The 12,322-nt window shown below is 43.2% G+C and overlaps 1 protein-coding gene across 2 annotated transcripts in view; it reads left to right on the top strand.

The window, feature by feature from the left end:
• The window catches only part of LOC126249559 (paired mesoderm homeobox protein 2-like), a 584,838-nt gene that overhangs the window by 427,526 nt on the left and 144,990 nt on the right, over window positions 1-12,322 (top strand). The window lies entirely within an intron of this gene.

The raw sequence follows: 12,322 nt of genomic DNA, 5'->3' as shown, positions 1-12,322 counted from the left end.
CAGGTTCGAATCCTGCCTCGGGCATGGATGTGTGTGATGTCCTTAGGCTAGTTAGGTTTAATTAGTTCTAAGTTCTAGGCGACTGATGACCTCAGAAGTTAAGTCGTATAGAGCTCAGAGCCATTCAAATTCTTTCACAAAGTTTGAGCAACTTTCCTTATATAAGTACTGATAGAAAACGGACCCGGAGGCTAGTTTTACTTCTGTAAACTATACACGAAGGAAACTCCTTGGCAGCTTATAATCAAACCAGGACTCGAACTAGGGACGTTGCTTTTCCCGGGCAAGTGCTTTACAGACTTTTTGTTCTCTGCCGACTTTTATTCCACTTCTCGATTTGCTCTTTTTTAAAGGTCCTCCTTCCTTCCCTTCAGCCCTACCCTGCGTTCATCTTTTTTTTTTTTTTTTTTTTTTTTTTTGCGTTCTCGGCGTGGTTTCAGATGCAAGCAATAAACATAGATACCTACTCCTTAAATAATTACATCTTCATAAAAGTAACCTTTTTCGCTTATGCTCTTCAAAAAGAGAAAATAAAATCAATAGAATATATTTGAGTCTACATTAATTGTCTTTTTCTTCATACATGAACAATACTCATCCCTCTTTTAAAGTCATTAATATATGCTACTGAACTGATGTGAATTGAGTGTCACATCCCCTACATAAGGTAGTTAAAACAGGTTCAAAAGCAAATGTAACGTATGCGGTGCACATAGTTCATTGATTTATGTAACATTTTTGGAATCGAACGTGTAGTTTAATCTCTGAATCAAACATGTGAAAGTAGCTAGTACGTGGCGTTCATTTTTGTTCAGTATTTCTTGTACCAGAATGTGTGTCCTACTGTAATTTTTTTACGATATAAACCTATACCTTGCTTATGAAATATTGTCTTTAACAAATTGGTAAAATTTGTCTAATAAACTCTTTAATTTCGATGTAAAATTTGTGTCCTAAAATGCTTCGGATCCGATTTTATTGATGCGTAGACCACAAAGTTACCGACATCGACATAAAATTTCAAGAAAGCTTTAATCTTAAGACATGGAGTCATTACCACAGTAAAACAGCAATATTGGTGACAGAATTATATAGGTATTTTCCATTTTGTATTTTTGTGTGGACTTCAAATTATGATCATGTTTAACGTCATTATGTTATAAGTTTATTCCATCTCTACCATATAATTTTACACTTTCACTTAGGCATTATTCAATAATATACTTTCTTGTAATTTTATGGATTCATATGCTGACGAAACTTTATTTTCCAATTTTTACTGCAATGACCCAGAATTGATTTCATGAAGATTGTCGTCACCACTTCCAAATATCAATTACCAATTGAAGTGATTCGTTGCTTGTCGATGTCAGGTTTCCTCATCAGTTTCCGTTTCAGTGGCTCAGTCCATTCTAGGGCAGGGTGGGACTTTCTGAATTATAAACAAGAAAATATTTTACTGCTTAGTCTGTGTGCACATCTTGGACGTAGCAAGACAAGTTGTGCACAAGTGGCAAGGAGCTTTAACGAAATATATTTAATTTAGACACAAATCATTCAGATGGAAACAGAAGAGGGAAGACATAGCTTATAACGGTCCGTCGTGTAGTTTTAAATCTTCTTAAAATAATGATTATTGTTATTATTATAAGCTTTCCGCAACCAGTTTTGTACTATCCACCAGATCGGACAACAGAACGACTAGTCACATTTGTTATAAATTTAAGCAACTGCTTACACGTCAAAAAAAAAAAGGAGTGGGGCTATGTGAATTAGACTTCGTGGTACTTTCTGGATCTGAATATAATTTGTATTATTCCTTATTTATTAAAGTATTTATTTAGCCTAATTTTTAGACAATAATCATTCAGCCTCAGTTTCAGAATTAGTTCTTGTAAAATTTTCGACGTCGGCTTGAGACGTGAAAGTAATGTAGAATATGCTGTGAAGGGATCTGAGTGCAAGGAAATTTTCGCCTTTAATCAAAACTTGATACCATCACACAAATGCATTCCTTCGTCCACATTTCTGAATGATGATCCCCGCTGTATTACCACAGAATCGAGGTAAATCCCGGTCGCTGGTTCGAATCCTGCCTCGGGCATGGATGATTGTGATAACCTTAGGTTAGTTAAGTAGTTCTAGGTTCTAGGGGACTGATGACCTCAGATGTGAAGTCCCATAGTGCTCAGAGACAGTTGACCCATTTTTTTGAAGTAGATCCAGGTCCTCCAACTCCTACTCCTCTAACAATTTCGGAGATTCAGAGCTCAGAAAGTTAATCATAATTGTTTTCTTCTGTTTTACCAATTCCAACGAAAATCACTTGGTACCAAACGTGCGACGAGGGAGAAAAATTGAGCTTGCCATCTAACATCACCAGTTCATCTCAATCTTACATGAGGGAAGAGAAAGTTGCTCTTTGAAACTCCCAAAGAAAGAATGTCAAAGGTTCCAGAAACGCACTGGATGTTAAAGAGAAACTTCAAATACAGAAGAGGACTCTTCTTCACCATTTCCGGAAGTTGAGTCCGGAGAAAAAAACATACCATGTGGTTTCGCGGCATCAAATATTACTACATATATCTGTGAAGAGAGTGGACTGGATTAGTTGTGATAAGTGCAAGGAGTGGTTTCACGGAATTTTTGTGGTCGTAACCAATGCCGCTGTGGAAAACGCGTGTAACAACTACTGGAACACTTAAAAAATGTTATCTTTTCTTTTAAGTTCTATGAGACCAAACCGCTGAGGTCATCGGTCCCTAAGCTTACACACTACGTAATCTAACTTAAACTAACTTACACTAAGGACAACACACACAACGATGCCCGAGGGAGGACTCGAACCTCCGACGGGGACGGCCACTCGATCCGTGACAAGGCGCCCCTGACCTCGCGGTTACCCCGCGCGGCTATTATCTTCCATATTGTGTATAACTTTATGACAGTTTTCAGTGATTCACGTAGCCACATTTACGATTCAAATATCCCCACGAATTTTTAATTTCGCCGTTATTTCAACATCTTAAATTTTGCTCTTTACGATGAAGAATAATAGATTTTGAAGCAATGCCGCGCGAAGTGACCGCGCGGTTACAGACGCCTTGTCATAGATCGAGTGGCTGTCTCCGTCGGAGGAGACATGTCATGGATTGCGCGGCCCCTCCCGTCGGAGGTTCGAGTCCTCCCTCGCGCATGGGTGTGTGTGTTGTTCTTAGCGTAAGTTAGTTTAAGTAGTGTGTAATTCTAGGGACAGATGACCTCATCAGTTTGCTTCCTTAGGAATTCACACACATTTGAACATTTTAAGCAACGTGCATTTATCATATATAACTTAAAACTGTGATCTCTTCACCATTACAATTTAACATGGCTAGTAAAATATGTGCTATAGGGGCCCAAAAAGTTGAAATGTTTCATTTGGCTCCACCTTACCGCAGCTAAGATTTTATCTTCATTTTTTACTTCAGATTTCCTTTTTCCAGAAGTGCGACCGGTAGCTGCTTGGCTTCCTACGCTGTTTGTTCTTTAATTTGGGCTCATCAAGAGGTTGCTTCTGCTGTCTTCCTTGCCTCGACTCGTACTGGAAAGTCTTTTTGTTAATCTGATATGTCGTGACTTTGTGCTTTGTCCTTCATATTGGTTTTACGCAATTTGCTTCTCGTTTTGGGAGCCTCAGTCTCAGATGTTGAATGTATTATTCTTACGAGTTGTTGCAATACGATCTTCAGATGCGTTACTGCCCTTTTCCACGTTTTGTATGACAGTCGGTACGGATTTTGGTAGGAGAACTTCGCAGTTTTCGGTGCTTTTGTAGGTTCCATTTTACGTTGACTAGAATCGGTATCTGTAAACTCAGCGTGCATATCTATGTTACCAGTCTGTGAGACGTTCTCATTGTACGTTTCCAGAATATTGTTTGACGTCACAGGATGGGGGTGCGTTGCCCTCGTAGCTGCGGCCGCGTACGTCAGCGGTGTGTTTACAGCGCCGGCCGTGCGTTCGACCGCGTCCCTGGGCGGTAGCTGGGCCGCGAGCACTCAGTTGTGGAGTTGCAGATTACGCTCTCCTCGGCTGTCTGTCTTTATCAGTGGCAGAACGTATTTCATTAAATCAGTCTTTAATTACCTAACTACATTCACATATGAAAATACTTACTTGATATCTAATACCATGTTATCTAGCGAGAATTCCCTAAATTACGTGTGTGACTCGCAATGACAACTGCTGCCCTATTTGACCAACATGCGTTGTAAAATAAGTGGTTAACATCGGTAACCACCGCCCTTAAAAAAATGGTTCAAATGGCTCTGAACATTATGGGACTTAACAACTGAGGTCATCAGTCCCCTAGAACTTAGCTTAAACCTAACTAACCTAAGGACATCACACACATCCACGCCCGAGGCAGGATTCGAACCTGCGACCGTAGCGGTCGCGCGGTTTCAAACTGAAGCGCCTAGAACCGCTCGGACACACCGGCCGGCCCACCGCCCTTGAAAGAGTTATCTGAACCTCAATTTTACTTCTGTTAGCATGTGTAAATTTCGTACTGCCTCCAGTCTCTCCAGCTACTCGATGGCAAATATACAGTCCTTTAAGTTCTTTATAAGTAAAAGTAGCTAATTGAAGGTGTAAACCAATAACTCATACATATTATAAAAATGGATGTACATATGCATACATCCATCCATACATCCATACTATAAAAATGGATGTACGTATGTATGTTCCCCATCTTCTCCTAAACCACTGGCACAATTTCGACAAAGTTTGCACACAATTCACTTACTGCTTAGAAATCACACCTTTGGGGATAAGACTAACCTCCTTGTCAAAGTAATGGGGGATGAGGGTGAAAAAGCAGTGTAGCCCAAGATTCGCGAATATTCATAATGTAGTCATCCAGTATTTGAGAAAGAGCGCATTTAGAGACTTGCTACAAACTTTACTCGTAATTTCAAACATATAAAATACTTGTCGCGCAGTCGGCACCCACAAAATGATGAAAGGAAAAAAGTGTATGGCTTACTACATTTTCACTGTTCATGTAGCAAACTGTCGCATGAAGCATAACATTGTAATTTATTACTTCTTTTCTCTTAGCTGCATTCGCAGCTCATTTCGCAGACAGTATCCATATATGCCGTCAAATGTACCCAGGAAATTATATGATTGGACAACACATTGTTCAGGAATTATAGCCCCATAAACACTCGGATGCATGAAAAACTGCCATATGTTGCACGACGTTTTAATTTCTTACTTCTTTACTACTAATTCTAGGTACATTACACACACAGTAGCCACATATGTGATAAATATATGTGAAATGTGTCTGACATGTGTGTACGTGGGTGAAGCCACGGTAAAAAGCTCATCCTAAACCAAATTTGGTGCACAGATTTTACAGTCGGGAAAGAAGCATTGTTGGTGTATGAATTACCATCCTCCTATTGAAGTGAGCGTGACAATGTGGAGAGAGGAGGGGAAGGAGGAGATGGAGAGAAAGTGAGGTGGAAGGACAAGGGTACAGTTGGATCGACTGCAAGGAGGAAGAGATTAATAGAGTTGAGAGAGAAGTAGATGAATAGACTGGGGATAGGAGGCGATGGAGGGAGTGGGAAGAGGAGGAGATCAAAAGAGTGGGAAGAGGAGGAGATGAAAAGAGTGGGGAGAGGAGGAGATGGGCAGAGTGGGGAGAGGACGACATGGACAGAATGGAGACAGGAGGAAATGGACAGAGTGAGGAGAGAAGTAGATGAACAGAGAGGAGAGAGGAGGACATGAATAGAGTGGGGAGAGGATGAGATAACAGAGTCGGGAGAGGATGAGCTTGACAGAGAGGGGAGAAGATGAGATTGACAGAGAGGGGAGAGGAGGAAAAAACAGAGAGGGAAGAGGAGGATGTGGACAGAGTGCAGCCGGCCGCGGTGGCCGTGCGGTTCTGGCGCTGCAGTCCGGAACTGCGGGACTGCTACGGTCGCAGGTTCGAATCCTGCCTCGGGCATGGGTGTGTGTGATGTCCTTAGGTTAGTTAGGTTTAAGTAGTTCTAAGTTCTAGGGGACTTATGACCTAAGATGTTGAGTCCCATAGTGCTCAGAGCCATTTGAACCATTTGACAGAGTGCAGAGAGGAGATGAATCGAGTGGGGAGAGAAGGACATGGATCGAGTGGGGAGAGGAGATAGACAGAGTGGGGAGAGCAGGAGAGTGTGAGGACAGGAGGAGATGGAAAGAGAGGGGAGAGGAGGACTTGGGCAGAGTGGGGAGAGGAGGAGATGGGCAGAGTGGGGAGAGGAGGAGATGGGCAGAGTGGGGAGAGGAGGAGATGGGCAGAGTTGGGAGAGGAGGAGATGGGCAGAGTGGGGAGAGGACGACATGGGCAGAGTGGGGAGAGGAGGAGATGGGCAGAGTGGGGAGACGAGGAGATGGGCAGAGTGGGGAGAGGAGGAGATGGACAGAGTCGGGAGAGGATGAGATGGACAGGGAGGGGAGAGGAGGAAATGACAGAAAGGGGAGAGGAGGATGTGGACAGAGTGCAGAGAGGAGGATGTGGACAGAGTGTGGAGAGGAGGATATGGACAGAGTGGGAAGAGGAGATGGACAGAGGATGAGACTGACAGTGAGGAGGAGATGGACACAGAGGAGGAGATGGACACAGAGGAGGAGATGGACATTGAGGAGGAGATGGACAGAGAGGAGGAGATGGTCAGAGAGGAGGTCATGGATAGAGTGAGGAGAGGAGCACATGGACAGAGTGAGGAGAGGAGGACATGGACAGAAAGGGAAGAGGAGTAGATGGACAGAGTTGGAAGAGAGGAAGATGGATAAAGGAAAGAGGAGCAGATGGGCATAGAAAGGAAAGAGGAGCAGATGGGCATAGAAAGGACAGAGGATCAGATGGACAGAGACAGGGAGAGGAAGAGACAGGCATACAGAACGAGAGAGGAGTAGGAGAACCCATACAAAGGGAGTAGGAAATGGACAGAGAAAGGGGAAAAGATGAACATAGAGAAGGGAGAGGTGCGATGGACAGAGGAAGGAAGGAGGAGCAGATGGACAGAGGAAGGAAGGAGGAGCAGATTGACAGAGGAAGGAAGGAGGAGCAGATGGACAGATAAAGGAAGGAGGAGCAGATGGTCTGAGAAAGGAAGGAGGAGCAGATGGACAGAGAAAGGAAAGAGGAGCACGTGGATAGCGAAAGGAAAGAGGATCAAATGTACAGAGACAGGGAAAGGAAGAGAGAAGCATATAGAGGAGCGAGGTGGAGATGAGCCAATAGAGGGTTAGTAGGAAATGTACAGAGAAAGGGGAAGAGATGGACAGAAAGAGGGGGAGGAAGATAAGAACGGAGAAAGGAAAGAGGAGGAGATGAACAAGGAGAGGAGGATGTAAATGTGGATAGAGAGAGAAGTAGATGGAGGTGGACAGAAATTGAGAGTGGAGGAGATGGAAAGAGAATGGGAGAGGAGGAGATGAACAGAAAGGAGGTGAAGGAGAAGATGGACTAACAGAAGACTGGGGTGAATACACACCTGGGCAATACCAGGTACTCAGCTGGTGTATGTGTGTATATTCCACATCTAAACGACTGGACTATTTTCAACCAAACTTGGTACACATCACTTCCTGTCTGGAAAGAGTCTTTGTGGGCATAAGTACCACCTACATAATAAAGGGATGAGTGGGGGGAGGGGGGGGCGCGAAAAAGAACTGTAGCTCACGACGCACGAATGCCCAAACTTTATTTATTTAGTATTTGAGAATGAGAGCACTTAGAGACTTTTAACAAACTTTTATGAATCTTTTTCTCGCTGACAAGCACCACAAAAAACTACATTTTCCCTGTTCATGCAGAAAACAGCAGCATCTTTCATGACGTCTTAATTTATTACTTCATTACTACTAAGTGTATTTTCAACACATTTTGCAGATAGTATCTGTGGTGTCACTGCCAGACACCACACTTGCTAGGTGGTAGCTTAAATCGGCCGCGGTCCATTAGTACATGTCGGACCCGCGTGTCGCCACTGTGTGATCGCAGACCGAGCGCCACCACACGGCAGGTCTCGAGAGACGTACGAGAACTCGCCCCAGTTGTACGACGACGTTGCTAGCGACTATACGGACGAAGCCTTTGCTCTCATTTGCCGAGAGACAGTTAGAATAGCCTTCAGCTAAGTTAATGGCTACAACTTAGCAAGGCGCCAATTGTAACAGTGCATGTATCTTACGATTCTCATTTGTATAGTCACGAGAGATGTACCACAAGGAGTGATTAAAAGTTAAGTATATTCCAAGGCTACGTATTTTCTTTATAGCAGTCATAACTTATCCTGTTCCAGACTTGACGCCAGTCGGCGTGTGTGTACGCGTGCCTTTCGGCTTCCTCCTCAGTGTGGCGTGACTAGCTTGTTACGCCACAACAGTATCCACATACGTGGATGAATATACCTACCAGATAATTCGTTGTACGCCACATAGTTCAGCAGATGTGACGTCATACATATCGAGGTGCGTGGGAACTGAACTTCAGGCGGAAATTGGCTAGAGATGCAGGTAAAATACGTGTGCGAATATGTGTGAAATGTATCAAATACATGTGAACTGTATGTGACATGTGCGTATGCGGCAAAGCCGTGGCTGACAAAACTTGATACTCGTATTACTTACAATCTGGAAAGAAATCCTTTTGGGCTAAGAACCAGCAACCTCCTATTAGGGTGGAGCTGATAGCGTGAAGAGTGAAGGGTAAGGAAGAGATGGACAGACAGAGAGGGGGAAGCAGGACATGGACACACATGAGGGTGGAGGTGCACAGATACGGGTAGGAGGAGATGGATAGTAGAATTGGAATAAATACAAACCGGGAAATACTGGGTACTCAGCTAATATCATGTAAAGAAATTTTAAATTCATCATGCGAGTGTGAGACACTGGGAGAGCTGTTTCCAAAATAAATAATTACGCTATTGCCCATTAAAATTGCTGCACCAAGAAGAAATGCAGATGATAAACGGGGTATTCATTGGACAAATATATTATACTAGAACTGACATGAGACTACATCTTCACGCAATTTGGGTGCATAGATCCCCAGAAATCAGTACCCAAAACAACCTCCTCTGGCCGTAATAACGGCCTTGATACCCCTGGGCATTGAGTCAAACAGAGCTTGGATGGCGTGTACAGGTACAGCTGCCCATGCAGCTTCAACACGATACCACAGTTCATCAGGAGTAGTGGCTGGCGTATTGTGACGAGCCAATTGCTCGGCCACCATTGACCAGACGTTTTCAATTGGTGAGAGATCTGGAGAATGTGCTGGCCAGGGCAGCAGTCGAACATTTTCTGTATCCAGAAAGGCTAGTACAGGACCTGCAACATACAGTCGTGCATTATCCTGCTAAAATGTAGCGTTCCGCAGGGATCGAATGAAGTGTAGAGCCACGGGTCGTAACACATCTGAAATGTAACGTCCACTGCTCAAAGTGCCGTCAATGCGAACAAGTGGTGACCTAGACGTGTAACCAATGGCACCCCATACCATCACGCCGGGTGATACGCCAATATGGCGATGACGAATACACGCTTCCAATGTGCGTTCACCGCGATGTCGCCAAACACGGATGCGACCATCACGATGCTGGATTCATCCGAAAATATGACGTTTTGCCATTCGTGCACCCAGGTTCGTCGTTGAGCACACCATCGCAGGCGCTCCTGTCTGTGATGCACCGTCAAGGGTAACCGCAGCCATGGTCTCCGAGCTGATAGTCCATGCTGCTGCAAACGTCGTCGAACTGTTCGTGCAGATGTTTGTTGTCTTGCAAACGTCTCCATCTGTTGATTCAGGGATCGAGACGTGGCTGCACGATCCGTTACAGCCATGCGGATAAGATGCCTGTCATCTCGACTGCTAGTGATACGAGGCCGTTGGGATCCAGCACGGCGTTCCGTATTACCCTACTGAACCCACCGATTGCATATTCTGCTAACAGTCATTGGCGTAAGGTACAGTGAAGCGACTCTAACAGCCTCTCCTGTACAAATGTCAACCTCACCTACCCGAGTTGCAGCTAAGGATTGCTGCACGGTACACCCTGTTATTGCTAACGAGGCTCTGACGACCGAATGTTTCCCGGGATAAGGAAACCCCCCCTATCAAGTGCCAACGGTCTCAAAGAGAGCGGATGAGCGGATAGAGGCAGGGCACTCTCTTGTCCTTGGAGTGAGAAATTGCTCCTAAAGGCGGAAGAACTTCACAGTCAACGGCATAGGATGGAGAAGGCAACGGGAAACCACTCCATTAAAGATCACTCAAGATATCCCAAGAATCAGTAGCGCACCATGCCAGAATCTTCTGTTAAACATAAATCCGGAGTAATAGTCCCCCAATCGGATCTCCGGGTGGGGACAATGGAAGGTCAGGCAAAGTTGAAGAATACACTAAAAATAGCAACATGGAATGTAAGAACACTCCTCCAATGCGGGAAATTAGAGAACCTCAAACTAGAGATGGACAGAATGGGAACAGACATAATAGGAATATCTGAGATGCGATGGCCTGAACCAGGAGACTTCAGATCAGGAAATTATCGTATCATTCATACAGGTACTAACCAAGGAACAACTGGAATCGGTGGAGTTGGAATAATTCTAAAAGGAAAACTCGGGAATCTAGTCACAGGATATGTGCAATTTAACTCTAGGATAATACTAGTCAAAATTGGAACCAAACCAAAGAACACGGTAATAGTACAAGTCTATATGCCGACATCGGCAGAAGAAGACGATGTAATAGAAACAGTGTATGAAGACATCAACAAAGTTATAAATTATGTTAAAGGTGAAGAGAACTTAATTATAATGGGAGATTGGAATGCTAGTGTTGGAGAAGAGAAAGTTGACGGAATTGTAGGGAAATATGGTCTAGGAGATAGGAACGAAAGAGGAAGCCGGCTAATTGAATTTTGTGCCAAAAACAAGTTGGTCATAGCGAACTCCCTTTTCAACCACCATAAAAGAAGAAGGTACACGTGGAAAGCCCCAGGAGATACTAGAAGACACCAAATCGACTATATATTAGTAAAATCGCGTTTTAAAAACCAAATCAAGGATTGCAGAAGCTACCCGTCTGCGGATATTAATAGTGATCACAACCTTGTAATGATGAAATGCTTACTCAAACTCAAGCGATTAGAGAGAAAAACGAACAAAGTATGGAACAGAGATAACCTAAAGTCTGAAGAACTAGTGATCCCTTATGCACGGAAAACTGATGAGATGGCATCAAACATTATTCCCGGGAGTACTAACGAGGAGTGGAAACAAATCAAAGAAGGCATACATAAAGCAGCAGAAGAATTTATTGGGAAAGCCAAACCTGTAAACAGGAAAGAGTGGATAACACCTGAAATAATTTGTCTAATGGAAGAAAGAAGACTATACAAAAATGCCTCTGACGAGCAAAGCGAAAACAAATATAGAAAGCTTAGAAACCAAATAAACAGAGAATCTAGGAAAGCAAAAGAAAATTACCTCAACAGCATTTGTAAAGAGGTGGAGGAAAACATGGTTAAAGGAAAAACTGACTTGGCCTACAGAACAATAAAACAAAACTTTGCTAAACGGAAAGTAAAATCTTCAGGAACTATAAAGAACAAAGAGGGCAAGGTACTATTTGGATATGACACGCTGAAGAGATGGCAAGAATACATTGAAGAGCTATATCAAGGAGACCCTCTAACAGATAATATGATAGAATTAAGCGAAGAAGTAGAGAAAGAAGAACTAGGGGACACAATTCTGAAAGATGAATTTGAAAAAGCACTAAAAGAACTACCAGATAAGAAAGCGGCAGGTGTTGATGATATACCTTCTGAACTAATTAAGAAATCAGGAGACAAAATGAAAGCTACATTACTGCAACTCATACAGAAAATATACAAAACAGGTGAAGTTCCTGAAGACTATCAGAAATGCATCATATTCCCCATACCTAAGAAAGCATCTACCATGGACTGTGAAAACCATCGAACACTCAGTCTTCTTTCACACGCATCAAAAATTCTAATAAGAATAATTTTGAAAAGAGTTGAAAACCAATTGAATAGCACTCTAAGTGAAGACCAATTCGGTTTTAGAAGCGGTGTAGGGACGAGGGAAGCAATCTTATCTTTAAGACTAATAATTGAGAAACAAATTTCCAAAAACAAACAAGTATTTATAGCCTTCGTAGACCTCGAAAAGGCATTTGACAATGTTGTATGGCCAGAAATGTTTAGAATTCTGAAGAAGGCTGGTCTGAAATATAATG

The sequence above is a fragment of the Schistocerca nitens genome, chromosome 3 (assembly GCF_023898315.1).
Source record: "Schistocerca nitens isolate TAMUIC-IGC-003100 chromosome 3, iqSchNite1.1, whole genome shotgun sequence".
In the NCBI taxonomy this organism is placed as follows: domain Eukaryota; kingdom Metazoa; phylum Arthropoda; class Insecta; order Orthoptera; family Acrididae; genus Schistocerca; species Schistocerca nitens.
This window is presented reverse-complemented; position numbering and strand designations above follow the sequence as displayed.